The 27272-nt window shown below is 47.8% G+C and overlaps 1 pseudogene across 1 annotated transcript in view; it reads left to right on the top strand.

The window, feature by feature from the left end:
- The window catches only part of LOC310891985 (zinc finger CCCH domain-containing protein 11A-like), a 34629-nt pseudogene extending 7947 nt beyond the window's left edge, over nt 1-26682 (top strand). Inside the window, exons 5-18 of the transcript in view lie at nt 1547-3998; nt 11839-11897; nt 12105-12236; nt 20578-20771; nt 20998-21117; nt 21900-22023; nt 22468-22671; nt 23201-23320; nt 23829-23909; nt 24326-24436; nt 25175-25237; nt 25496-25618; nt 25802-25867; nt 26381-26682. The product of the transcript in view is annotated as a zinc finger CCCH domain-containing protein 11A-like (transcript). The remainder of the gene's footprint in view (nt 1-1546; nt 3999-11838; nt 11898-12104; nt 12237-20577; nt 20772-20997; nt 21118-21899; nt 22024-22467; nt 22672-23200; nt 23321-23828; nt 23910-24325; nt 24437-25174; nt 25238-25495; nt 25619-25801; nt 25868-26380) is intronic.
- The last annotated feature ends 590 nt before the right edge of the window (nt 26683-27272 follow it).

Genomic DNA, 27272 nt, shown 5'->3' with positions numbered 1-27272 from the left:
GAAGGCCAAAATAAGAGGGTGGGAGCCCCCCCCAAAATTGAAGGGTTGAAGCCCCAAGTTAGGGGAAGGAACGTCAAAATTGTGGGGTCCCCCAAAATTGGGCGGAAGAACTTTTAATATTAGGGGGGAACCCAAAAAAGGAGGGTGGGGGACTCTACAATCGGTTGTGTCCCCCCCAAATTAGGGGAGGAACCCCCAAAATTGGGTGGGCGAACCCCCAAATTGGGGGGAAGAAGACTTAAATGGAAGTGTGAAATTCCAGAATTGGATGTGGACCCCCCAGAACAGTCTTCAGGGGTTTAGTGTGGTAAATTTTATCGGGTTAGGGCTGTAAGGGTTTTTAGGATTAGGGTTTCTAGGGTTTGTTGCGGTAGGGGTTAGGGTTAGATCCGTGGTTGCCATAGGCTTAGGGGTCAAGGTTCTTAGGGGTTAGGCCTAATATTAGGGCGGAAGGCCAAAATAAGAGGGTGGGAGCCCCCCCCCAAAATCGAAGGGTTGAAGCCCCAAGTTAGGGGAAGGAATGTCAAAATTGTGGGGTCCCCCAAAATTGAGCGGAAGAGCTCTTAATATTGGGGGAAACCCAAAAAAGGAGGGTGGGGGACTCTACAATTGGGGGGGACCCCCAAAATTGGTCGGGTCCCCCCAAATTAGGGGAGGAACCCCCAAAATTGGGTGGGTGAACCCCCAAATTGGGGGGAAGAAGACTTAAAAGGAAGTGTGAAATTCCAGAATTGAATGTGGACCCCCCCCAGACCTGGGGAGGAATCCCCAAACTTGGGGGGGACCCCCAAAATTGGGGTTAAAGCCCCAGATCCCGGGGAGCTAAGCCCCAAATTAAGGGAAGGAACCTCAAACATGTGGTGAGAACCCCAACACTGGGGGAAAGAACCTTAATATTAGGGTGGCAGGCCAAGAAAGGATGGTGGGGGCCTCCAAAATTGTGGGGGGCTTGGAATTGGGGGGAATCCCCAAAATGGAGGGGGAACCCCAAAAGTGGGGGGGGGGCGAAGCACCAAATTAGGGGAAGGAACCCCAAAATTGCGGGGAAGAACTCTGAAATGGAGAGCTGAAAACCCGAAATTGAGGGGAAACCCCCCAAAACGGCGGGAAAACCCTCCATAAACACGAAACCGGTAATGTAACAGAGCAAAAAATGGCGTCCTACGGCACGCTGCGAGGCTCAATTTTCTGGGGAGTGCTGGGAAATGTAGTTCTTGGCCACCGGGTTTCCGGGAGTCCATATTGTTTTCCCAGAGCATGCCGGGAGATGTAGTTCTCGGACACTGGGCTTCCGGGAGGCCATGTTGGTTTCCCATCTTTGCTAGGCTCCGGGTGCTCTGGCTTCACAGAGAAACCCCCAAACTGAAAAATGTACCTGCTAATATATTGGGCTCTAAATGTAGCCCTGGGTTAATTGAATAACAATCCCTGGGTAAGATTGAAGTGCAGGAGGGGTTGGCTACGGTTTTAAGAGCCGGTTTGCAGAAAAGGGATTTCCCGTTAAGAAATGGCATATACTGATTGTTCTCTTCCTTGCTCTGCCAAGACCTGAAGCACATCTTGGAAGCCAGGCAGAATCCGTGGAGCCAATGGAGTTCTCAAGCTCGACTTCAGCTTCTTCCCAGCTAGAAGAAGCAAGGACACGCCGGCTGAGTTCCACAGGCAACGCGCCCGTATCTGTAGACGAGGATTTAGAGACGCTACTTTGGGAACTCTCAGACGGCATACTGGAAGCCGAGCTCGACTTGGACCCAGGGAAGGATGAGGATGACCTCCTCCTTGAGCTTTCCAAGATGATTGATGATTGAACTGCATAGTCCTATGGTATATTGAAAAAAAAAAAAAAAAAAAAAAAAAGAAAACAACTCTTCTTCTTGTTGGATACCCTGAGGTGATCCTTTTTCTAACTGAGGCTTTGCAATGAGACTTAAAGCACAGTTGGAACTGGTAGAAATTGGCAGGATCTGCACTCAGTTGTCCTAAGTTTTCCTGCTGGTCAGAGTTAAGGTCTTGTGCATGGTTCCGTAACTATAGGTGGCTACCTTTGATATCAAGAGGACAAAGCACTTGTTTCTTTTGGCACAGAAAGATGTCCATCGGCACGCTGTGGTGGCTGTGAATTGACGTAGTGACGGAGCGATGCTCTGAAGGCTTAAACGGAAAGCTTCTTCCTTCCGCCCCCCTTGGCACAGCTCGATGTTGGGCACATTGTGAAGCCTGGGTGTTCTGATTTCTCGGACAGTTGATACCCAAATCCCGGAGTTACTATGTCAACTCTTGACTTTTATTTGTGTATGCCATTGTTTTGACTGTAATCTTTTCAGATGATGAAGCTGTAGGGGCGGGAGGGAGCAAAATAATTATTCTAGCGTTGTGGACCAAACATGCTGCCAGGAGTGGTGGTGGTGGGGTCAGCCCACCCGGCCTTACTTTCAATTATCAGGGATGATAAAATGGTGTGAAAAGCAGCAGCTCTGCGATACGGCTACGCTACCCCCACTCCCTTCTCTTGTGCTGTACCAAAGTTCCCCCAAGCTTTGGTTGGTGCTTTTTGCTGGTGACAGTAGGACTCCAGGGCGAGTAGTCGGGACTCTCCTGCAGTAACTGGGTCAATTAAGGGTTGGTTTAAGTACCTCCTGGTTTTTAAAATTGCTCCCCTGAGCTGCTGGCTCTGCTGCCTGCTACAGCAAATGTTCGGGTGCCATCAGCGTCGCACTTGGGCGTGGGCACTGACCCTGCGGAGGAGAGCTGAGACTCGCGTGTATTGTGTACCCTGCCGCCAGTGATCGTTTTCCCCTAGCAGATCTATTTTGAATCATTTCCCTAAATTTTAGAGGAACTTTAGGCTCTTTGTGCTATGATTTGTGAAGCTGTAGGGGCCCTCAGGCATTTGCTGCTGGCAGAGGAAAACCGCTTGTCGAATTTGTTGTAAATACTTTCTGTTTGGACAACAACGCCTGTGTGTGTGTGTGTGCGTGTGTGTGTATGTGCGCGTGCATGCTTTGACGACCCCCTGCGACGCCCCAGCTCCGCGAGGGAAGCTTTGAAGCGGCTCTGGGAAAACCTCTGCGGAAGAAACCGCTGCTAGTGACTTGCGGAAAAGGGACTCCACAATCAGTGAGATTGTAAAGTAGGTATGTTTATTCAGCGCTGGGCAGCACGGGAGGTCGTGGGCATGAAGATTGATGACTCTTCCTCGTCACCGCTAGTTGACCTCTTGTCTTTGCACAGACTCAGTTGCTCCTTGGCTCTTGTCCACCTGCAGGACCAGTTTCTCCCAGTTTCTTAAGATAGGCTCACTCTCTTATTAGGAGACTGACCTTGGTAAGGGGCCCAAGGCTTCTTGCTTTAGTTAATTGGCACAATGCACCATAGTTAGCAAAGACGCTAAGTAGCATCCTAGTTTAACGCTGTCAGCGCTCTATCTCTACTTGATAAGATTCTCCTAACTCCCTCTCTCACTGGAGCCCACGCAGCCCTCCGTCCTGCCGAAGGACTTCACGGGGACTTCTGCCGGCTCCGGGTGCCCGCACACAGACAGAAATGGCTTTGAGAGAAAACAATCAGGAGGAGGAGAGCTCAGAGACTGCGGCCGGCTTCGGCCACCTTCCCCTCGCTTTCCCTCTCCGTGTTCAAACCGAGCACTGTTCTGCCGTCAACCTTCGCTGCCTCTGCCCGCGGCGCTGGGCTTTCGCGTGTGCCATTGCTCCTCTACATATTTTATCCTTCCTTTTGTAAGGAATGGTCCAGCAATTCGTGTCACTAAGGGATTTGAAGGGTTAACATCGAGGCCCGGGTCTAGGTGATAAGAGAACAAAGGGGTTTTTAGGGAAAAGTGCTGACTACTGCAGGGGATGTTGCTAGAGTTTCTGAAATCCGGCGCAGAGGCTCCCAAACGAGGAGGAAGGGGGAGCTGAAGGACAATTGAAGGACAAAAGCCTGAGAGGAAGACAACCAGCATTGAGCCCGAGCAAGCCCCGAGAGACCACCAGAGACTGGTACGCAGGCGCCCCTGGGAGGGGTTTCGGATTCCGGAAACCAATTCTAATAACCCTGCCTCTTCTCGAAGTAGTAATGAATATGTATTAGCCTGGGAGCATCAAAACCAGCCGCCTTACGTAACAGGTGTGCGTCCTGGGGGAGCAGAGACTCCCGGCGCACCCAGCGCTGCTTGCTTGCCTCTATTCGTTTAATAAATTGTAAACTTTGATTGTAATCCTATTTGGATTTATAACAGCCATTTATAACACTTTTTATATTTGTATTTTATTTAAGGCTGTCTTGCCCCCCTCCCCCCCCAGCCTCGCTGCTCGCCAATAAAGCTGGCGCAGGGGCTAAGGGATTTGAAGGGCCTGCTTGTACACCTAAGGGATTTGAGGGCCTGCTTGTACACCTTTGGGGACTGCCTCTTTTGGGGGGGGGGGGAGGTGGGGGTGTTAGGAGCTGCTTGTATACTTTTTTAGGCATTCCTCTGAGAGGGGGTTGGGAGCTTCGTGTATACTGGGGGGGGAGGGCCTCCCTCGAGGTGGAAGGGGGGGGGGTTGGAGCGTTTCTACACTGTAGGGGCCTGCCTGTACACTTTTGGGGCCTGCCTTGGAGGGGTTGGGAACTGCTTGTACACCTTTGGGGCCTGCGTCTGCGCGGGGCGGGGGGGGGTTGGGGGGTTGGAGCTGGTTTTAACCTTTCGGGCTTGCATCTGGAGGGGGTTGGGGCCTGCCTTTGGGGGGGTGGTTGTGAGCTGCTTGTATACTGTAGGGGCCTGCTTGTACACCTTTGGGGCCTGCGTCTTGGGGGGGGTGGGAGCTGCTTGTACACTGTTAGGGCCTGCCTTGGGGGAGGGGTTGGGGCATGTGCCTTGGGGGCATGGGGTTGGGAGCTGCTTCTACGCTGTAGGAGTCTGGGTCTTGGGGGGTTGGGGCTGTTTGTACACCTTTGGGGCGTGCCTCTGGGGAGGATGGGGAGTTGCTTGTACACCTTTGGGGCCTGTGTCTGGGGGGGGGGTTGGGGCCTGTGCCGGGGGGGTTGGGAGCTGCTTGTACGCTCTAGGGTCCTCTGGCAGGCTTTGGGGCCTCCCTTTGAGGGGGGCAGTTGGGAGCTGGTTGTACACCTTTGGGGCCTGAGTCTGGGGTGTGGGGGCTGGGGCTGGGGCTGAGGCCTGGGGCATGCATCTGGGTGGTGGTGGGGGGGGGTCCAGTTCATGGGGGGGGGGGGTTGGGAGCTGCTTGTGGACAGTTGGGGTCTGCATCCGGGTGTGGCTGGGGCCTGCTTGTAGACTTCTGCAGCCTGTGTCTGGTGTTTGGGGGCTTTTCTGTAGTGTTTGGGGATTGCATTTTGGCTTTGGGATGTGTCTAGAGCTTCTGGGGCCTAGCTGTAGTGCTTGGGGCCTGCGTCTGGGGCTTTTCTGTAGCATTTTGGTAGCGTGTTTGTGATTTGGGGTCTGTATCCAGGGTTTTGCCTTTTTTGTAGTTTCCAGCTTTGTGTCTGTTTCTTTGTTGGTTGCCTGGGGTTTGGGGTTTGGATCATTAGTCAGTGTCATTAGCGTCGGGGGGTTGATATGAAGGGTTAGGGTTGTGGTTAGAGTTGTTAGGGTTAAAGAGAATAAGGATTTTAGGGTAAGGGGATCAAGGTTGTGGGAATAAAAATGTTTTTGCACAGAGTTACATCGTTTAGAGGGAGGGAAGGTGGTATTGATATATGCTTGCAGTGATAAGAAAGCTTAACAGACAACCTTGTAAAATGCAGACAACCAGAATCCTTAGAGCAATTGGGTGGAAATCACGGTGTAAGAAACATTACCACCTCAAAGAGGAAAACAGTCAAGAAAAAAATAAAATTGACTAGTAACAGGCCAGCAGCTGTGTATTTTCTGTGAAGCACTGGATAGATTGTGAACATGGATTACCCAGTCAATGGGGAAACTGGGGAGGGTCCTGGTCACCGAGAGGAAAAAAAAAATTATATAAACTGTGTTATGGAACTAGTAGGTGGCTTGTGGGACGCCTGCCATTGCAATCGTGAATAAAAATGCTACCTCACTGAGATACTTGCCTGAGCCTATGGTATTGGTTACAGAGTGTTTCTAATAAGGTGTTAGGGTTTTAAGGATTCAGGGCTAAGGCACTAGGGTTGGGTTTCAGGGTTAGGGTTTCCAGGGTTTAGGGTTAGGATTTTAAGGTTGTTAGGGTTGGAGTTATAAGGGTTAGGGTTTGGGGGTTAGTGTGTTAAGGTTTTAAAATATTTTGTGGTTTTAGTGTTGATAGGGTTTTTAGGGTTAGGGTCTTAGGGTTTTAGTTATGGTCAGGTATTTAGGGTTAGGGTTTTAAGGTCTTATTTTTTTTTTTTTTAAGGTTAGGGTCTCCAGCGTTAGGGCTTTGAGAATCTTTACGTTTTGGGTTAGGGTTTAGAGGGTCTTAATTTTTAGGGTTAGGGCTTTTAGGCGTAGGTCTAGTGTGGTAAATTTTATCGGGTTAGGACTGTAAGGGTTTTTAGGGTTAGGGTTTCTAGGGTTTGTTGGGGTAGGGGTTAGGGTTAGATCCGTGGTTGCCATAGGCTTAGGGGTCAAGGTTCTTAGGGGTTAGGCCTAATATTAGGGCGGAAGGCCAAAATAAGAGGGTGGGAGCCCCCCCCAAAATTGAAGGGTTGAAGCCCCAAGTTAGGGGAAGGAACGTCAAAATTGTGGGGTCCCCCAAAATTGGGCGGAAGAACTTTTAATATTAGGGGGGAACCCAAAAAAGGAGGGTGGGGGACTCTACAATCGGTTGTGTCCCCCCCAAATTAGGGGAGGAACCCCCAAAATTGGGTGGGCGAACCCCCAAATTGGGGGGAAGAAGACTTAAATGGAAGTGTGAAATTCCAGAATTGGATGTGGACCCCCCAGAAGAGTCTTCAGGGGTTTAGTGTGGTAAATTTTATCGGGTTAGGGCTGTAAGGGTTTTTAGGGTTAGGGTTTCTAGGGTTTGTTGGGGTAGGGGTTAGGGTTAGATCCGTGGTTGCCATAGGCTTAGGGGTCAAGGTTCTTAGGGGTTAGGCCTAATATTAGGGCGGAAGGCCAAAATAAGAGGGTGGGAGCCCCCCCCCCAAAATCGAAGGGTTGAAGCCCCAAGTTAGGGGAAGGAACGTCAAAATTGTGGGGTCCCCCAAAATTGAGCGGAAGAGCTCTTAATATTGGGGGAAACCCAAAAAAGGAGGGTGGGGGACTCTACAATTGGGGGGGACCCCCAAAATTGGTCGGGTCCCCCCAAATTAGGGGAGGAACCCCCAAAATTGGGTGGGTGAACCCCCAAATTGGGGGGAAGAAGACTTAAAAGGAAGTGTGAAATTCCAGAATTGAATGTGGACCCCCCCCAGACCTGGGGAGGAATCCCCAAACTTGGGGGGGACCCCCAAAATTGGGGTTAAAGCCCCAGATCCCGGGGAGCTAAGCCCCAAATTAAGGGAAGGAACCTCAAACATGTGGTGAGAACCCCAACACTGGGGGAAAGAACCTTAATATTAGGGTGGCAGGCCAAGAAAGGATGGTGGGGGCCTCCAAAATTGTGGGGGGCTTGGAACTGGGGGGAATCCCCAAAATGGAGGGGGAACCCCAAAAGTGGGGGGGGGGCGAAGCACCAAATTAGGGGAAGGAACCCCAAAATTGCGGGGAAGAACTCTGAAATGGAGAGCTGAAAACCCGAAATTGAGGGGAAACCCCCCAAAACGGCGGGAAAACCCTCCATAAACACGAAACCGGTAATGTAACAGAGCAAAAAATGGCGTCCTACGGCACGCTGCGAGGCTCAATTTTCTGGGGAGTGCTGGGAAATGTAGTTCTTGGCCACCGGGTTTCCGGGAGTCCATATTGTTTTCCCAGAGCATGCCGGGAGATGTAGTTCTCGGACACTGGGCTTCCGGGAGGCCATGTTGGTTTCCCATCTTTGCTAGGCTCCGGGTGCTCTGGCTTCACAGAGAAACCCCCAAACTGAAAAATGTACCTGCTAATATATTGGGCTCTAAATGTAGCCCTGGGTTAATTGAATAACAATCCCTGGGTAAGATTGAAGTGCAGGAGGGGTTGGCTACGGTTTTAAGAGCCGGTTTGCAGAAAAGGGATTTCCCGTTAAGAAATGGCATATACTGATTGTTCTCTTCCTTGCTCTGCCAAGACCTGAAGCACATCTTGGAAGCCAGGCAGAATCCGTGGAGCCAATGGAGTTCTCAAGCTCGACTTCAGCTTCTTCCCAGCTAGAAGAAGCAAGGACACGCCGGCTGAGTTCCACAGGCAACGCGCCCGTATCTGTAGACGAGGATTTAGAGACGCTACTTTGGGAACTCTCAGACGGCATACTGGAAGCCGAGCTCGACTTGGACCCAGGGAAGGATGAGGATGACCTCCTCCTTGAGCTTTCCAAGATGATTGATGATTGAACTGCATAGTCCTATGGTATATTAAAAAAAAAAAAAAAAAGAAAAAAAAAAAAGAAAACAACTCTTCTTCTTGTTGGATACCCTGAGGTGATCCTTTTTCTAACTGAGGCTTTGCAATGAGACTTAAAGCACAGTTGGAACTGGTAGAAATTGGCAGGATCTGCACTCAGTTGTCCTAAGTTTTCCTGCTGGTCAGAGTTAAGGTCTTGTGCATGGTTCCGTAACTATAGGTGGCTACCTTTGATATCAAGAGGACAAAGCACTTGTTTCTTTTGGCACAGAAAGATGTCCATCGGCACGCTGTGGTGGCTGTGAATTGACGTAGTGACGGAGCGATGCTCTGAAGGCTTAAACGGAAAGCTTCTTCCTTCCGCCCCCCCTTGGCACAGCTCGATGTTGGGCACATTGTGAAGCCTGGGTGTTCTGATTTCTCGGACAGTTGATACCCAAATCCCGGAGTTACTATGTCAACTCTTGACTTTTATTTGTGTATGCCATTGTTTTGACTGTAATCTTTTCAGATGATGAAGCTGTAGGGGCGGGAGGGAGCAAAATAATTATTCTAGCGTTGTGGACCAAACATGCTGCCAGGAGTGGTGGTGGTGGGGTCAGCCCACCCGGCCTTACTTTCAATTATCAGGGATGATAAAATGGTGTGAAAAGCAGCAGCTCTGCGATACGGCTACGCTACCCCCACTCCCTTCTCTTGTGCTGTACCAAAGTTCCCCCAAGCTTTGGTTGGTGCTTTTTGCTGGTGACAGTAGGACTCCAGGGCGAGTAGTCGGGACTCTCCTGCAGTAACTGGGTCAATTAAGGGTCGGTTTAAGTGCCTCCTGGTTTTTAAAATTGCTCCCCTGAGCTGCTGGCTCTGCTGCCTGCTACAGCAAATGTTCGGGTGCCATCAGCGTCGCACTTGGGCGTGGGCACTGACCCTGCGGAGGAGAGCTGAGACTCGCGTGTATTGTGTACCCTGCCGCCAGTGATCGTTTTCCCCTAGCAGATCTATTTTGAATCATTTCCCTAAATTTTAGAGGAACTTTAGGCTCTTTGTGCTATGATTTGTGAAGCTGTAGGGGCCCTCAGGCATTTGCTGCTGGCAGAGGAAAACCGCTTGTCGAATTTGTTGTAAATACTTTCTGTTTGGACAACAACGCCTGTGTGTGTGTGTGTGCGTGTGTGTGTGTGTGCGCGTGCATGCTTTGACGACCCCCTGCGACGCCCCAGCTCCGCGAGGGAAGCTTTGAAGCGGCTCTGGGAAAACCTCTGCGGAAGAAACCGCTGCTAGTGACTTGCGGAAAAGGGACTCCACAATCAGTGAGATTGTAAAGTAGGTATGTTTATTCAGCGCTGGGCAGCACGGGAGGTCGTGGGCATGAAGATTGATGACTCTTCCTCGTCACCGCTAGTTGACCTCTTGTCTTTGCACAGACTCAGTTGCTCCTTGGCTCTTGTCCACCTGCAGGACCAGTTTCTCCCAGTTTCTTAAGACAGGCTCACTCTCTTATTAGGAGACTGACCTTGGTAAGGGGCCCAAGGCTTCTTGCTTTAGTTAATTGGCACAATGCACCATAGTTAGCAAAGACGCTAAGTAGCATCCTAGTTTAACGCTGTCAGCGCTCTATCTCTACTTGATAAGATTCTCCTAACTCCCTCTCTCACTGGAGCCCACGCAGCACTCCGTCCTGCCGAAGGACTTCACGGGGACTTCTGCCGGCTACGGGTGCCCGCACACAGACAGAAATGGCTTTGAGAGAAAACAATCAGGAGGAGGAGAGCTCAGAGACTGCGGCCGGCTTCGGCCACCTTCCCCTCGCTTTCCCTCTCCGTGTTCAAACCGAGCACTGTTCTGCCGTCAACCTTCGCTGCCTCTGCCCGCGGCGCTGGGCTTTCGCGTGTGCCATTGCTCCTCTACATATTTTATCCTTCCTTTTGTAAGGAATGGTCCAGCAATTCGTGTCACTAAGGGATTTGAAGGGTTAACATCGAGGCCCGGGTCTAGGTGATAAGAGAACAAAGGGGTTTTTAGGGAAAAGTGCTGACTACTGCAGGGGATGTTGCTAGAGTTTCTGAAATCCGGCGCAGAGGCTCCCAAACGAGGAGGAAGGGGGAGCTGAAGGACAATTGAAGGACAAAAGCCTAGGAGGAAGACAACCAGCATTCAGCCCGAGCAAGCCCCGAGAGACCACCAGAGACTGGTACGCAGGCGCCCCTGGGAGGGATTTCGGATTCCGGAAACCAATTCTAATAACCCTGCCTCTTCTCGAAGTAGTAATGAATATGTATTAGCCTGGGAGCATCAAAACCAGCCGCCTTAAGTAACAGGTGTGCGTCCTGGGGGAGCAGAGACTCCCGGCGCACCCAGCGCTGCTTGCTTGCCTCTATTCGTTTAATAAATTGTAAACTTTGATTGTAATCCTATTTGGGACTCAGCCATTTATAACACTTTTTATATTTGTATTTTATTTAAGGCTGTCTTGCCCCCCTCCCCCCCCCAGCCTCGCTGCTCACCAATAAAGCTAGCGCAGGGACCCCTGCCTGCAACCATAGAGACGCGGTCCTCCCGGCCTGCTAGAGCGGCCCCCCACGCTCCTCCAGCATCCCAGCGTACCTTGCGCGCTCCCGCCCGGCCTCAGGGGCTTCCGGAGGCGGCCCAGCAGGGGCGGCGGGAGCAGCGAGGCGGCGGCAGCCATGGCGTACCGCGGGCAGGACCAGAAGGTGCAGACGGTGATGGTGCAGCCCATCGTAGCCTTCCTGCGGCTGGGGAGCGACGGGGGAGCGGGTGGGGGGCGGCCCGGGCCTCAGGGGTCTCGGCCCTGGCCTTGAGGCCTTGTCCCGGGGCCCTGGGGCCTCGTTGCAGGGTTTGAGGCCTTGTCTTGAGGCCTTGTCCCGGGCCTGGAGCTCTTGTCCCCGTGCTGAGCCCTTCACGCAGTGCCCCAGAACCTCATCTTCCGCTACCTGCAGAGCGTGAGTAGCGCGGGGAGAGGACGGGGAGGGGATGGGGATGGGGATTTGGGGGGGGTGGGGGGAGCAGGGAGGGTCCGGGGATCTCCCTCGCTGAGTTTTCGGCTCCCACCCGTTGCTCGGGGCAGGTTTGTGGGGAATGGAGAGCTGTGCGGCGTGCTGGTGGGTACAAGGAGCTGCTGCGCAGCCCGGCGTTTCCCCCTCGTGTTAACGGGAGTGGGATCGTGCAGCCGGGCGTGCAGGAGTGTTCCCTTGTGACTGGAAACGTGTCCTTCAGCAAACGTGTAGTATTCACCCAGTCATATAAGACTCTAAAATGTCAGACTGTTAATTGAAACTGCCCCTGAGAGTTGCTCCTTGGAGTGTTTGGGAGCTCTAGCGGCTATGGTTAGCGGGTATTTCTGAACACACGAGAGAGAACAAAACTGCTCGCGGTGTTTGTGTTCCAATTTACTCTCCTCCTTCGTTCTGCAGAGCTCGAGGATCCAGGTGTGGCTGAGCAAGTGAACGTGCGGATAGAAGGCTGCATCATCGTGAGTGTCAGCACGACCCCACGTTACATCGTTAGTTTGTTTTCCCTCATTCACAATCCTATTTTTTCTTGTCAAGAAAAACTAGCCCAAGGGAAAAAAGAAATCGTGCTTCTCTAACAATTAGTCTTCGTTGTCCAGCCTGGGTCAGCAAAGCTGACGATGGTTCGTGTTGTTGCTGAACTAATTGCCACTGTTGCCGATTTGTAGGGCTTTGACGAGTACGTGAATTTGGCGCTGGACGACGCAGAGGAGATTCACTCCAAGACAAAATCAAGGAAACAGCTGGGTGTGTCGTGTGTCTGTGCAACCCGAGTGACGCGCGGTCTGAAACCTGCCCAGGTGAGCCTTCTAGGTAGCAGCACTGAGACGTACCAACCGTGTGACGAGCCTTGCTGTTGAAGTTCAGTGAGCAATTCCTGGCTACATCTCTGTCCCTGATGATTTTTGAGCTGCTGATTTTGCTGAATGAAGGAGAATCTGTCCCTGCCTGAGACCAGTTCTGGTCTTTGAAACGTGTAATACCAGGCGGCCTGCACTCTGCGTGATGGGCAAAACCCTGCTCAACCACACGAAACACTTTCTGAAAACACGAGATTATTCTCAGGTTCTGGGCTCTCTCTAATCCCCTCTTTCCCTTCTCTGTGCTGCAGGCCGGATCGTGTTAAAAGGGGACAACATCACTCTTCTACAGAGCGTTTCTAAGTAGAATTTGCCATCCTTAGAACAAAGGTGGCTGCCGTGCTGCGGAGTGACTGAGTGCCAGGGGAACGCGGCCCGCTGGTAGATAGGAAGTTATTTGTAACTGGGGTTGCATGCTGAGGTCAAAAGTCTTTCCTTTGTGGGAGCGAGTTGTTTGTAGCTTGAAACAATACGTGATGTATTTCACAAATAACCATTTTTCACATTAACTGTAAATGTAAACACAAATCTGCTTGTTTTCAGTCTCTTCCTTCTGTGAATGGAGAAGGAGGAGAAATATAGAAGCGTGGGCTTTTCTTTTTGCTGTGGATCTGATAAGTTTCGATAACGCTATGTGCTTTCTTGACCATTACATCTGCGTTATGTGGCCAGGGTGGACTCGTTCAGGGCACGGAAGCCCCACACAGTCCTTGAGCTAGCAGGGTGCTAAGGAGGGTGTTGGAGATTTTGCATACAATTGCAGCCCTTTGTTGCTGCAGTGACAGGTTCCTCAGATTCTTTCTAAACAGGGTTTAGCTTGTTGAGAATCTTTTTGGGAGTGTTTATTGTGGATCAGTCAGTAAAAGTATCTTAGTGGGCCCGTGAGGGATTTGGGGCTGTGGTGCAGTAACCCAGTGTTTACAAGTGTTACTGCTATGCATGCTTGTCCAATAACGTCTCCAGATCAGAGAGTGAGAGCGGGCAACTGGTTTGGACTAAATCTGTCACTTCTTGCTGCTTTGGACAGAGCCTGTAGATTAAACCCTTGTGCTGTTCAATAAGCTGGGGTATCAGATGTGTCGGTTGGGTTTTTATCATTTGATTTATTTTTTTTATCCGTTTGGAGATCTGTCTTTTCTATTTAAGTTTCCCCAAGAGAGCTGAGTTGCTTGATGCATCGACCAAAGAGAAGTTCCCCGGCTGACTTGGGACAGCCAGTCCCCTCGTTTTTCTGATCACAAAAAAAAAAAAAAAAAAAAGAAAAAGAAAAAAATCGAAGAAGAAAAATTTTGACTGTAACTGTAACTCAGAAACTAAGATTACCTAAATGGAGAGAAATGAATTTTGATGCACAGGCTGTGCTAGAAATCTGTTAATCAGCATTCAGTTTTTCAAAACTTCAATTTGTGTATCATCATCATGAAAATTAATAAATTCAAGGTGGGAGATCCTTTCCTGAAAGGGAAGGACAGAAATACGAGTCTTGCTGTGGGGCCTACCCAGCGCAGTTCTGCCATTCCGAGAAGTAATACGTCAGGAGTGTCACAGCAGACGTTCCCAGGAAGAAACCTTTGAGGGGCAGCATGACACACTTGATTGGCTAAAGCAGCTTCAGCTGGACAGCCTGCTGCCGGGATGGGTAATTCTAAGTTGTGTTCAAGTTGCTGAGTTCCTTTCAGCATGTAGTAAAGATGTAACGTGCCGATGTCGTTTGGGAACAGGAGGCATTACGTGTCACCAGCAGTGGGCACGTAGGGAACAAAACAGTATCTTACGAGGTCCTCCACATCTGCCTTTCATTTTGTCCTTGGTTTGCCAGCTGGAGCTTTCAGGAGGTGAGGAAGGAGGCTGTCCCAGTGAATAGTTCAGGTGTTGCAGGGTATTTGTGATGCAGTGCTTGTAAAATTTACCTGCCCGCATCTCCTGTTACAGGCAGCCCCCCGCGGGCCCTGTGAGATGGGGAGCTGCTGCCCGGGGTTAGGCCCAAGGTGCCCTGTCAGGCCCAGGGCCGCCCTTCCCCTCGCCCTGCCCTTCCCTCCCGCTCCTCAGCCCTTGCTCAGGCCTTTTGGGCCGTCTGGCCGTCCGTCTGGCCGTCTGTCCATCCATCCGGCTGTCTGGCCGTCCATCTGGCCCTGTGTCCCCCCGTCCCACCGCCCTGCCCCGTCCCTGCCGTCTCCCTAGGGAAGCAAAGAGTCCCTGGGCTGCCTTCAGGGGGGAGGTTCTGCTCAGGAAATTAAAGCTTCCCCCTTAACGGGCGCCTTGCGAGTTATTTTGAGTTCCAACCTTCTGCCTTCCTTTCGTAGCAGTGCCTCTGAGGGGTGCGCTGTAAGGTAGCCGTCATCTGGCGCGCTGCTCCTGCGTTTCCCAAAGGAACTGCCTTCGGGATCTGACTAACTCTGGATGCACGCGGTTGTCACCTTAATTTCTCCGTTAGTTTGCTGAAAACAACCCACTTGGGTGACCTTTGTGTTTGTTTCTTCAAACTTGGATCGAGGAGGTCTCTGTTTCCTTATGTTGATGTTCACGGCGAAAGTGCAGAAGGGATGCTTACTGTTGCCCGGGTCAGTCCTGTTGCCAGGATGGGAATGTTTAGCCTACCGGCCCTCTGGTGCTGTTAGGCTGCACTCGGAGTGTGAGCTCTGGGCCTTATTTGGAAAAGACTGCGTTATTTGAGTGTACAAACCCGAGATATTCTGCGGATAGGTGATTCTCAAACCACGTCAGAACCACCGCTGTGACGTGTGCTGGAGTCGGACGCGCGTTTGACTGATCAGGCGGAGCAGGTGAATTGAATTTGTTGCTGGATGGCGAGGTGTTCTGGGGGAAGAGCTAGTCTAAGGAAAACTTCCTCTTACTGCCCCTTCCCATCTCAAATGGCCACTGCCTGGGGAAATTGCTTCTTTATGACATTAACTACAACGTTACAGTGAGGATGAGGAATCATCTTTACTCCCATAGTTATTTGCTGCCAGGCCGCAGCATTGATTTCAGAGATTTAAAAAAAAAAAAAAGGAAAAAGAAAGGAAGTATGTATTCTTTCACATACTCTCTTTTCCCTGAGAGTAAATGTTGTAGCTTCAGCAGTACCCTTCCTCTGGAAACGATTCCCAGTGCCTGCTCAGACACTGGGGAGTAAAATGACAGAACAATGGAGGAGAGCCACCCGATATAAAGAAAGGAAAAAAGGGGTTATGGATGAAGGGAAAGCAACTACATAAACAATTGGTGCTATCTAAAAATTGGTTAACGGTTTGGGACCTGCAGGTGCTGCCTACACGTGCGTGTGTTGCAGTCGTGCCTGTTGCCACTGCGCAAAATGGAGAGAGCTTCTTTGTCGAATGCAGCACGTTAAAGAATGCGCCATCCCTCGTGTGGGACTTCTTCCCCACTGATCTGTGGTTTACCTGAAGGTTTACCATAACCTACATAAGTTTCAAAAGCAAGCAAACAACCAACCAAAAAACAACACCAACATTAAAGAGTGGCAAGGCAGATGCTCATCTGGGGACTCTGACTCATCGGTGACATCACCAAGCAAAGCATTGTGAGCGCTTCGGGTCGGGGCTGCTGTGGCGAGCCTCGCAGCCGGGAGGGAGAGCGGGTACGGTTCGCCTCTGGTGGGTCTGTGTCAGCCCTCTGCCCTGGTGGCTTCGTTAGCAGTGAGGGTTTGACTGCTGTGTTCCCAGCTTTCGCTTCTGCACCGACCGTGTGGCAGAGCCCGCAAGCTGCTTCCTCAGCTGGAAGAGGAAGAGGAGTGACCTCAACTGTGCCGAGGTAAAGCAGAACCGTTGAAAAGATTTGTCAAAGATGCGGCTGGTACCAGCGCAGCCGCTGCAGCTGCAGCAGGTCCTGGAGCATTGGAGAAGATAGAGAGGGGTTTCTTCGTGAAAAGAATGCTGTGAAAGTGTTTTCACGCCAGAAATTAGGAGAAGCGCCTCTGTTGTTTGGATATCCTCTATTGACCTGGCACACGGGCATTACAGCATACCTGGCACACTCTTTGTATTGTTTGTAAAAGAAAAAAAAAAAAAGTGTTTTAGGGCAGGCCAAAAACCTGCCTTGGCACTTCCACATTGCAGCAGTGCTTGCAGGCCGTGCATCCTGGATGCCAGGCAAGGATCTAAATCCGATGGTGCTGTTGGTAACGTGAAGTTCAGGAAGCACTTCTGGGTTTTTCTGCTCTTCCATGTGAATTTTTGCCCTGTGAAGGTGGTGTACTGAGCTCTTTTCTTACCAACAAATAGGTTTAAAAGCAGTTACAGCAAGGATGAGCTGTGTTAGCAGGAGGCTGTTCTGTGCTTTGACCATGGGAAGATGAATGGTTTACCTATGCACCGTTAAATATAATTTGACACCTAGCACACAACACTTGCAGCCTGTGGGGTGCTTTAACAAGCAGGTAAATCAGCGGAGACTGTTTTGCAGCAAGGCTGATGCTGGGTGATTAAAAAGCAGGGTCACAACAAGGATTTATGCTGTTCTTTCTTGCTTGTCATCCGACTGTCCGCTTACACTGTTCTTAAAATAAAAAACCACCAAAACGGGGTAAGCATCTTTAATACCTTTATTATAAATGGAAGGCACAAAACAGGCCAGCAACAGAGACTGTCCAAGAGAAAGACTTTGTGCTTTATAAACAAACAAGAAATTACCCTTAGGTAGGTGTGATAATCCTTCCCTAATGCATTTTTTGGAGTGCAAAAATATTTTGTTCCCTTCTTGCTCTTCTCTCCAGGACAAAGGCAGAATAGCCAACTGGAAAGTTAGACCAGGGAGGTCAGTTTGTTCCATACTGAGAAAGACAAGCCTGTAAAACAAACTAGGCAGGTTTTCTTTGGACTAGTTATCTTCCTTCAGCAAAGGCAAAGTTTATGACACTTGTTGGCATGTATTTCCAGACCCCCAGCTACCGTGACTGTAGTGCATCTGTAATTCTTTTGTACAAAAAGAGTTCAAAATCTCGTAACGCAAAAACTTTACTAGCACCCTGGAGAAAAAAGAAATCTAAAAATCTTGCCAACTTCTATTACAGACCTGCTGAGTGCACCAGAGTTACTCATTTTTATTCAGGCTTTCAGGGGCTAGTTCAGTTGGTTTCTGTTCAGCACTTGGATCGCCATATTGGCAGATGTCAGTTTAAAAAAAAAAAAAAAAGCTTTGGAGATCTTTTTTAAAATGTGACTGCTTTTTATGGCATTTAGGGCTGTGAGGTATCCTTGGTTTTTGCTTTCTTCCCATTCCTTAGACCAGATCCATTCATATCCTGAACAGCGTTCTGGGTCTGTTCAGGAAAATGGAAGGCAACAAGCAAAATGATGAGCTCCTTGGGCATTCAAAAGAGCTCAGTCTGGAAAAGATTTCAAGTCCAACTTCCATGCTAAGGAGCACCAGTAATTTTTAGAAGTAGATGCAGAGGAATCTGCATGGCACTAAGTGTGTTTCTGAAGGTGCTAAAGGTCAGAAGTGACGATTCCTCTCAATACTAAAGAAGAGAAGGAAACCTTGCACTTAACTACTGTTTTTATTCCCTTTGTCAAGCAGTCAAAACCAACAACTAATACGGGAACCCAACTTTTCCCCTCTTTACTTTAGATTTGGGAAAATTCCCTGCCAAAATAATACTTCCTGGAAAATTCACTAGTGTTTGTGTGAGTAAAAGGTTCCAACCTTTTATTATTAATTTGTAAGAACTATTTCATCCGCTTTTGTCCAGAAGAGTCAGAAATAATTTGCACAGAAATGTGTAGCATTTTAATGAAAGGCTTCAGAATCACTCTAATTTGAACTTTATCTGGTCTGGTTGCAGGTTTTGTGACATTTAGTGTCTTAAAAAAAAAATCAAAATATCTGACTTCACATCAGAAAAAAAAACCTGCTTGTGGCTAAATAAAATCTGTTGCAGCTCTGGTCATTGAAAAATCATTGGCTGTTAAATTGGACCTAAGTCATCTTTTCTAACCTTTCATGATCTTGCAGCAATGGATGATGATGGATATATGGATTAGGGAACAGCACGTGATGGCAAACCTGTGGTATTTGCTACAGCGCAGAAAGAAAACAAATTGCTTCCAAAAAATCAAACTAATTCAAAATTCTTGGTATCATGCAGCCATGCCACTGGCAAAGTGAGCATTGCCCTGCCTCTCAAAGCTTGCTGTATCCTTGATCTGCTGCCTTCCTGCTGTTAATTGATTGCAACTCTACGTGTCTGATCAGGGCTACGAGTTGTTCTCCATATGGATACCATACGACATATACTGTGCACGCTTGTGTGTATAGATATGTTTATCCTGTATGCATGTACATATTTGATCTGGATAGGCTGGAGCGATGGGCTGAGGTCAACTGTATGAAGTTCAACAAGGCCAAGTGCCGGGTCCTGCACCTGGGGCGCAACAACCCCAAGCAGAGCTACAGGCTGGGAGATGAGTGGCTGGAAAGCTGCCTGGCCGAGAGGGACCTGGGAGTGTTGGTTGACAGTCGGCTGAATATGAGCCAGCAGTGTGCCCAGGTGGCCAAGAAGGCCAACAGCATCCTGGCCTGTATAAGAAGCAGTGTGGCCAGCAGGTCTAGGGAAGTGATTGTGCCCCTGTACTCGGCTCTGGTGAGGCCGCACCTTGAGTACTGTGTTCAGTTTTGGGCCCCTCGCTACAGGAAGGACATGGACGTGCTCGAGCGAGTCCAGAGAAGGGCGACCAAGCTGGTGAGGGGTCTGGAGAACAAGTCTTACGAGGAGCGGCTGAGGGAGCTGGGCTTGTTCAGCCTGGAGAAGAGGAGGCTCAGGGGCGACCTTATCGCTCTCTACAGTTACCTTAAAGGAGGCTGTAAAGAGGTGGGGGTTGGTCTGTTCTCCTACGTGCCTGGTGACAGGACGAGGGGGAATGGGCGAAAGTTGCGACAGGGGAGTTTTAGGTTGGATGTTAGGAAGTACTTCTTTACCGAAAGGGTTATTAAGCATTGGAACGGGCTGCCCAGGGAGGTGGTGGAGTCAGCATCCCTGGAGGTCTTTAAAAGACGTTTAGATGTAGAGCTTAGCGATATGGTTTAGTGGAGTACTTAGTGTTAGGTCGGAGGTTGGACTCGATGATCTTGAGGTCTCTTCCAACCTAGAAATCTGTGATACTGTGTGATACATATGTATGCATATTTGTGTGCTGGCCCCCAGATCACTCATGGTATAAAGCATTGGCCTCGAAGGCATACTCATCAAAATATTTGGTAGATCCTCCTTTTTTTTCTAGTTCCCTCAAAATGAGAGAGTTTTTACGCGCTCTCTGTGTCAAAAAGGCAAAACTTCTGATTTCCACTGTCGCTCTCGCTAACTTTCTATCACTCACTCCTCGTGTGTGTGTCTAAACACATATGTGTGTATGCGTATGCACATTTGTGTATTTCTGTGCACTGGTGTGTTTTTTGCTGTACAGGTAATAAAGACGGGGAAAGGTTTTAGTGTTTTCTTAATAGGTGAAGAAATCTTGAAGACCAGAGATTGGAACATACTGAATTTTGAATTAAAAAAAAAAAAAAAGTCAAATTTTCTGGCTGTGGAAGATGGAGCCTCATTTTTGCAGCCACTTTGAATCACGAGTTCATCTCTAAATGCACTGGGTTTTTTTGTTTTTGTTTTGTTTTGTGTTTTTTTTTTTTTGGTTTTTATTTTTTGAAGAGCTAACTAACCCTGGCTGTCTCCAGTCTGAGAGAGTGTTCAGATGGACTTGCTTCCTCCATTAGTTATAAGCTGTTTAAAAGCACATCCTATGTTTGAATTGTGGATGAGAGGCTCCCTTGGCAAAGTGAGGAGGCAAATTCTTCCTACCCCTTTATCATTAATTCACGGATTCAGTGTTGGTTCGGCCTCCAGGAGAAGTTAACTGGAAGTCTTTGAAGATCGATAACTTTGCTGAGGTTGTCCAGGTAGGTGAACTCGAAGACCCACAGTGACTGGAACGTGCTATTTAATGCGTCATACTGCGTTCTGTAGAAGTTACTCGTAGCCATAGTTGATCATTGCCTTGCATGTATGATCAGGTGGTTTTTGAAGAAGTGACTCCATTTTCAGGCTTCCGGATGTGCTCCAAGGCATATTATTGAGGACGTGGAAGAGAACACTTGCTGACAAAGCTCCTGGCAGCTTTACAGAACTTTAGTTTAATATTGTGTTAGTTCCCGTAACAGCTGATTTCAAGGCATTGCTCTCCTCAAGAGACTAATTTGATGAACAGAAGAAAGCTGGAAAAATGCTTGTTACTCATTATTTTTCACTTGTTGGTACTTTCTTTAGGGTTACTTTTAAAAAGAAGATTTCACTGATCACAAGCCAGTGGAAGACTTTCAGCCCAAGCAAGGGTGAAGACAGCTCTCTCCAAGAGCAGAGGAAGTCCCTGTGGAGAGAACCCGAGCTTGTTATCAGAACTTGTCGGCATGTCTAAACAAGGAGACGATTGCTACTTCTATTTCTATTCTACCTGTACCAAGGTATGGCTGGGTTTCTTTTGCTTTGCTTTGCTTTGTTTTTTTGTTGTTTTTTTTTTTTTTTTCATTTTTTTCAGGAAGGGGTAGAGTAGGAGGAGGAGGCACACTGGTCTTTGGTTAACGTGATAACCAGATAGATTCTGAATTCAATTGTAGCAACCTGAAGCAGTAGCATGGACGTTTTTGAGGCTGTACTATATTTTCCTTGTTGGTTTCCTTTTGGTTACAGGGAGACAACTGTTCCTTCCGCCACTGTGAAGCTGCTCTGGGGAACGAGACAGTCTGCACGCTGTGGCAGGAGGGTCGTTGTTTCAGGAATGTCTGCCGATTCAGACACATGGAAATCGATGTGAGTGCCTAAAGATGTGTTCTCAAAATAAATCAACAAAAGCATTTTTCAGTGCTGTAGGTGTGCTGATTGTGCTTTTGCAGGATAGAGTCCTTTGCTTTGGAATTACACTGGTTTCTGTTAGCAGGGGAGGGGGTGGGAGGAAGGAGAGGGAAATAAAATCAATGCCTTAGGTATGTCTTAGCAAGATTTTCTTTTATTAGACGCCGACAGTATTTTCTCAACAGATGCAGAATAACCGCTAACTAGACTGCTAAAACCTGCTGGAGCAGGGGGGTAATAAACAGGCTGTACTAGCCTCCTGAGAGCAGGCTTGATAATGATCTATCAGGTCTCTTGTGTCCCGGAGTCCTTCAGATAATGCTGTTCTAGCTGCCTGGGCTAGGAAGCAGTGGGGAAAGTTAAAGGTGCAGAAGAACGAAGTCTCCGAGAAGTAGTTCTGGATAGAGTTAACGTAGGCAATTTAAGATGTTCTTTTTCCCTCTGAATAATCCTAGTATAATCCTAGGTGTATTAGTTTAACCCACCCTAAACTGATGTCTGAGAGTGCCTGTCTTCTCAAACTGAATGATGACAAGGCTAAACGTGCATAGTGGTTACAGCTTCTGCAAACTTTGTGAATATGCCCGGAAATACTATACTTCCGTGATAAACTGACCTTTGGAATGATGTTTCAGCACTGTATTGTGACAGCCCTATCGCTGTCGTGACCTGGAACTGTGCATCTCTTTGCAAACCTTAGGTGCATGTTATCACGAGCTTGTCTTTCTTTCTGTCTTCAGAAAAAGCGCGCTGAGATTCCCTGCTACTGGCAGAAGCAGCCAGTAGGCTGTCAGAAAGCCAACTGTGCTTTTCATCACGCAAAGGGACGTTACATCGATGGCGTCTTCTTACCACCAAGCAAGAGTGAGTTTAGGTCCTTTTTCTTTAAGTATTGAAGAATTAATTTTGCATATTACTTAGTGGGTGCCAATAGTGTAGGAGACATCAGGTAACCGTCCATTTGTGAGTGCAGGAAAAGGTCTGCAGTCCTAGGTGGTCAGCTAAACCGAGTGTACTGCTGCTGTACTGCTGGTATTTGTTTTCTGCTTTCATGCTCAGCTTCTCTCTGCTTTGTGTGATATTTGCCTTGCAGTTTGCTTTCTGTTGTTTCGTCTTCTGCTGGGTGGTAGGGAGATGTGTTGTTGTTTGAAGGCAAGTCATTGTTCACGGTGTAAACAGTGGCGGGATGGGCAAAAGGAGATGCTGCATTCATTGCCTGTGCAGGTTATCTGCCTTAGCTACCATCTTCGTGCATTGTGGTCAAAGTTTTAAACTGCCATATTACTGATGATCCTCCTCTTCCTCTAGCTACACTGCCAAGTCCGCCTGAGTCCGCGGACGATGATTTGAAAGTGGCTCAGATGTCACTGCAGCAAAACAAACTTTCTGTCCAGTCCAATCCCTCTCCATAGCTAAGGCGGGTGATGAAAGTGGAAAACTCGGAAAATGTCCCAAGCCCTACACACCCTCCAGTTGTAATCAATGCTGCAGATGATGATGAAGATGATGATGGTGAGCATGGTTTGGTTCTTGGAAGGAATTTGTGCTGTAAATGATTGTGTAAGTCTTTGGTTCTTGGAAGGAATTTGTGCTGTAAATGAATGTATAAATCACAGATGACCTGAGGTCTGACTAGCGATAGGGCAGGCAGTCCGCTCAGGTCACTGGTGGCTTTGTCTGGCAGTCAGTGGACAGAACCTGAAATGTTGGAGGAAAGCTTAGAACCACTCTTGGCTTTAGCTGGTCTGTTGTGTAAAGCTCTATGTGAAACTAGGAAGGAAATTCCTTTTTTTTTGTCTGAAGAGTAATATGTTGTGTAGTAGTTAAAGCTGCAGAGAGAATCTAGAGTCCTAGATGTTTTGTCCTAGGGTAGTCTACTTACGAGTTCATCAGGTCAGTGTAGCTGTATTAAAAAAAAAAAAAAAAAACAAAAAAAAAACCAACTTTTTTATAGGAACCATGGACTGAAGTGTCATTGCATGAGCTACATAATCACGAACAATCTGGCCTATGCATAACTGAATAGATTTTTCCCCTTCAGACCAGCTTTCTGCGGAAGGAGAAGAAACTAAAACTCCCGTCCAGCAACCAGCTGAGGAAGGCCAAAATGGATTACGGATGATTTCCACTCGGAAAGCCAGTGCTACTACTGCTAAACAAGGTATTCCAGCACCTGTAGTAGGATAAATCGGAAGGAGAACTTGACAATTAACTCAAAAGCAATGTGGCGTAAAAACACAACAGAATGTAGGGGTGCTGAATGGACTCGGTTATTTCCATGATCTCATTTCTCCCTGATACCATCATGTGCCCATTGGGTCAGAAAGTTGAACTCCTTTTCTTTCCTTTTGGAGAACAAAACAGGGTCACAGCATGGAGTTTAAATGGCAGCACGTGCAGCCTGGCAACCACTGTTGAAAGCCATATCTAACGATAGAGGGATCTAATATCACGTAAATGGATTAAAATTAAAACTACAGTTTTTACCCTGAAGGGTGAAAGGAGGGGCAAAATGCCATTGATTCTATGGTTGTTTCACTTGTGAGGAGTGTTGACAGGCTTTATTCTAAATACTTCTGAAAGTTCCTGAGCACTAAGAAGCCTGAGGATCTGTGGTCCTCAGTGAGTGCCTCTAAGCCTTAGTCTCATTAACTGTTTTCTGTTTTCAGAGGACGGTCTGAATTTTGGAATAAAAACACTTGAAGAAATCAAATTGCAGAAAATGAAGGAAAAAACTAAGAGACACGGTGGTGAGTTAATATTCCCTGCTTCCTTACCCTGTTCACCTTCATCGTGTGTGATGATTTTTCTTTCAAAAAAAAACTCTTCCAGTAATACCGGGTAGCTGGCTATGCTTTGGTGAATCCAACTATTTTGCCAAAGAAGTGAAATTTGATTGGCTTCAGAATGGCAGGTGATGGTGGCTGGGAGCTGCTTGAGGGATAGACTTCCATGTTTAGCTGGGGGCATCGAGCAACCTGATTCTCAGCCAGCTGGTATTCTAGATGGGAATTCCAAGGGCAACCAGAGGCAAACTAGTCACCTCTCTTATTTGCATGCTCTGGTCACTGTATGTTTGACAGTAATGAATAATTAAAGTTTTTTGTTCTTCGTGATAGTTTTTTCTGTTTGGTAAACTTCCTTATGTTTTGCTTGCTCTGAGCAGAAGGTCCTTCAAGATCTTCTCTTCCTCCCGTCGATTCTATGATTTTTCCTGCTCCGGAAAAGGAAAATGTCCGGACAGTGGTGAGAACTGTGACACTGTCTACAGAGGAAGGTAATAATTCATGCTTTTGTTTTGATTTCATTACTCCTAAACTGGAAGGTTAAGCAAGAAGGAAGGCAATTCACCCCTGTTAGCCTCCTGGTGCTGCCGCCTTCTGTTCAAAACATGCTTTTATGCTGAAAGTCCCTGGTTGTACTGGAAAGCTTTGGTGCTCAGGTTAAGTGCAGTAGCAGGAGAAAGAAAAAAATGTGTCAGTATGCAAATAGGGGGATAACTGAAAAACAGGAGAGTAACGAGAAGAAAGAGCTCTAGAGGACAGTGCTATGTAAGAAGCAATTTCTGAAGCTTTAAAGAGGCTGACAGTGGCACGTGTGGACAGTAGTGCGATAGGAGTCTGTGTATAAATTATATTGTTTAGAGTTGTGCAAATTCCTTTGAAAGGGAAAGAAGTGAAGAAGAACTTCTACTCATAGACATTCACCTTAGAAAGGAATATTTCTCAGCATTTGTACCTAATAATATTCTGCTTGCTTATGCAGCTCTGTTCTGCACAAAGTATAGCTGTCAAGCAGACTCAGATTCATTCTCGACTACATTCAGCTGGAATTTGAGGCAAACACTGAGACTATGGATACTTTTTCTAAGTTAATTATAGTTGAAATATGAGTTTGTGTGGTTTAGCTGTCAAAACAGTGCCTTGCTGGGTTCTTTTTGGACATGGGCTAACAGTATACTATTTCTATTGGCTACTGGTTTCTATGAAATAGAAAAATTTTACTTTTGTTTTAGGGGAGGAACCTGTGGTTCGACTAGATCTTGCTGAGAAACAAGGAAAACGGAAAGCCTCCGTGGGTAAGAACTTTTTATGAGCTGTTATTTAGGTGCCGCCTTCTCTATATGACTGCATTGAAGAGTATTTTTGACGTATGAGAGGAAAATGCGTTGCAGTGGAGATCTGTGTTGACTGCAGAAATGGCAAAAAAACCATTTAGCAGCTGAAAGGCAATTTTATGAAAATATGCTTGAAAAATAGAAGCTTGTGGTTGACTGTTCTCAAATCTTCCTGCAAAGAAATGTTCTTAAAATATTCCTTGTTTTCTCCGTCTGAAGCTGATGTAAGCGCCCTTCCGGTGAAGCGCAGCCTTGCTGAAAGGCTGGGGAAGAAGGTGGAGGTTCCGGGAAATGCTGACAAAGCACCAAAGAGAGGTACAGCTACTAAACAGGCATCTGGATGTGATTCACGGGTTTTGTATTTAGGCTTTCTGTTTGTCCTTTTCCTGCGATGTTTCTTTTTGCATGTTGGCTGAGGTCTTAATCGCCGGGATTCAAAGTTACCTTTCCTGCCTTGTTTTCGAATGTGAACACAAAGTTGACGTTTATGCAGCCTCCCTAATTTGGTCTTTTTCTGTTTTGCAGTTCAAGTTCCCAAGTCTGTGAAGGAGAGGCTAGGATTACCTTCTCAACGGACTAGTACTGCGAAAGGTAACAACTGGCTATTAAATATACTTTCTCCTTCTTCCTTTCCGTGAACTTAGACCGTTTTCATACAGCCCTAAAAAGGAATTCAAATGAAAACAAAGAACTGATTCCTCTTGCTTGAGTGCTGAAGCTCTTCTGACAGCCACTATCAGAAATCTGGCTCTAGGTGTGTGTTTATTTTCCGCTTGTGCCTTGTCAAGGTTTTAAGCTGCTTCTGTGAACCATCATATACAATTAGAATAGAGCCACTGCCGGGAGCAGGAATTTGAAATGCAGTCTGAAAAAGTAATCAAGTAAACTAGCATTTCTGTGTAGCAGCTCTCTCTGGATAGGGCTGGTCTTCAAAATACAACAAGTGGCTCAGAGAAGGAGGAGAATGTTAGGCTATTGTCCTAAGATGCGTTATTGGGAACGCTCAGGCTTAGTTTTCCTTAGTACTGTGACAAATTTTGGAGACTTAAACTATTGTTGGACTCTCTTTAAATGTTGGTGCTTCTCATTTCTTGATGATGACAGGGAAGGCTGCTAAGCCAAAGGGAGAGATCCATGTGAAAACACTGGAGGAAATCCGTCGTGAGAGAGCTCTTCAGAGACGAGAATGTCAAGCCAAAGCCCAGGCTGAATGGCATGGTAAAACCAAAGATCCCAGCGCAGGGGCAAAAATTCAGGGTGAGCCCAAGAAGCAGAGCGTGCTCACTCTTTCCGGGCCCAGCAAAGTGCAGTCGAAGGAGCCGGCAGGTAAAGCCAAGCCAGAAGGAGAAGTGCGTGTTAAAACCCTGGAAGAAATAAAGCGCGAGAAAGCTCTGCGGATGCAGCAGAGTGGAGGAAATGTGCCAGCTCCCCCAGCACAACCTGGACCTGCCCCAGCCGGGCAGAAATCGTTATGGAACACAAAGCTATCAGGTAATAAGATGCTTTAATACCTGCCCCGGTGAGGTGCTTCCCGTATTGAGCAAGTTCCGTTTGCTCAGGATCTGCTTTGCTTTTTCCTTCAATGCGGAGGATAAAAGAGTTTAAGGCTACAAAGTTCAAAGGCAAAGAAGGGCCAGAACGTGCAACCATGTCTGTTTTCGTTAATTACGTGATGGTATTCTGTATTTCCCACTAGAAAATTAACACACTGAGGGGCTTTTTAGTCTAATTTTGGTATTCTGTTTTTTTCTGCCATCTGTTTATGGTATGAAGTCCTCCCTGCGTTGAGTTCAAGTTCACCTTCCTCTTTGGCATGTGTTGCTTAACTTGACACGTGTATGTGTTTGTAAAGCATGCATCAGCGTCTTAATGTGGGGGGCCAGTTTCTGTCAAAAATGACAGAGGATCAAAGGCCTCGTTGTTAAGATTATATCAACTTTGTAAAATGAGATTGTGTGAGGGAGATAAGGAGGGCTTAAAGGCTGCATGCACTGCA

The sequence above is a fragment of the Anser anser genome, assembly GCF_964211835.1.
Source record: "Anser anser genome assembly, contig: HAP1_SCAFFOLD_141, whole genome shotgun sequence".
Taxonomy (NCBI): Eukaryota; Metazoa; Chordata; class Aves; order Anseriformes; family Anatidae; genus Anser; species Anser anser.
The sequence above is the reverse complement of the archived record's forward strand: the minus strand, read 5'-3'. Positions and strand labels throughout refer to the sequence as shown.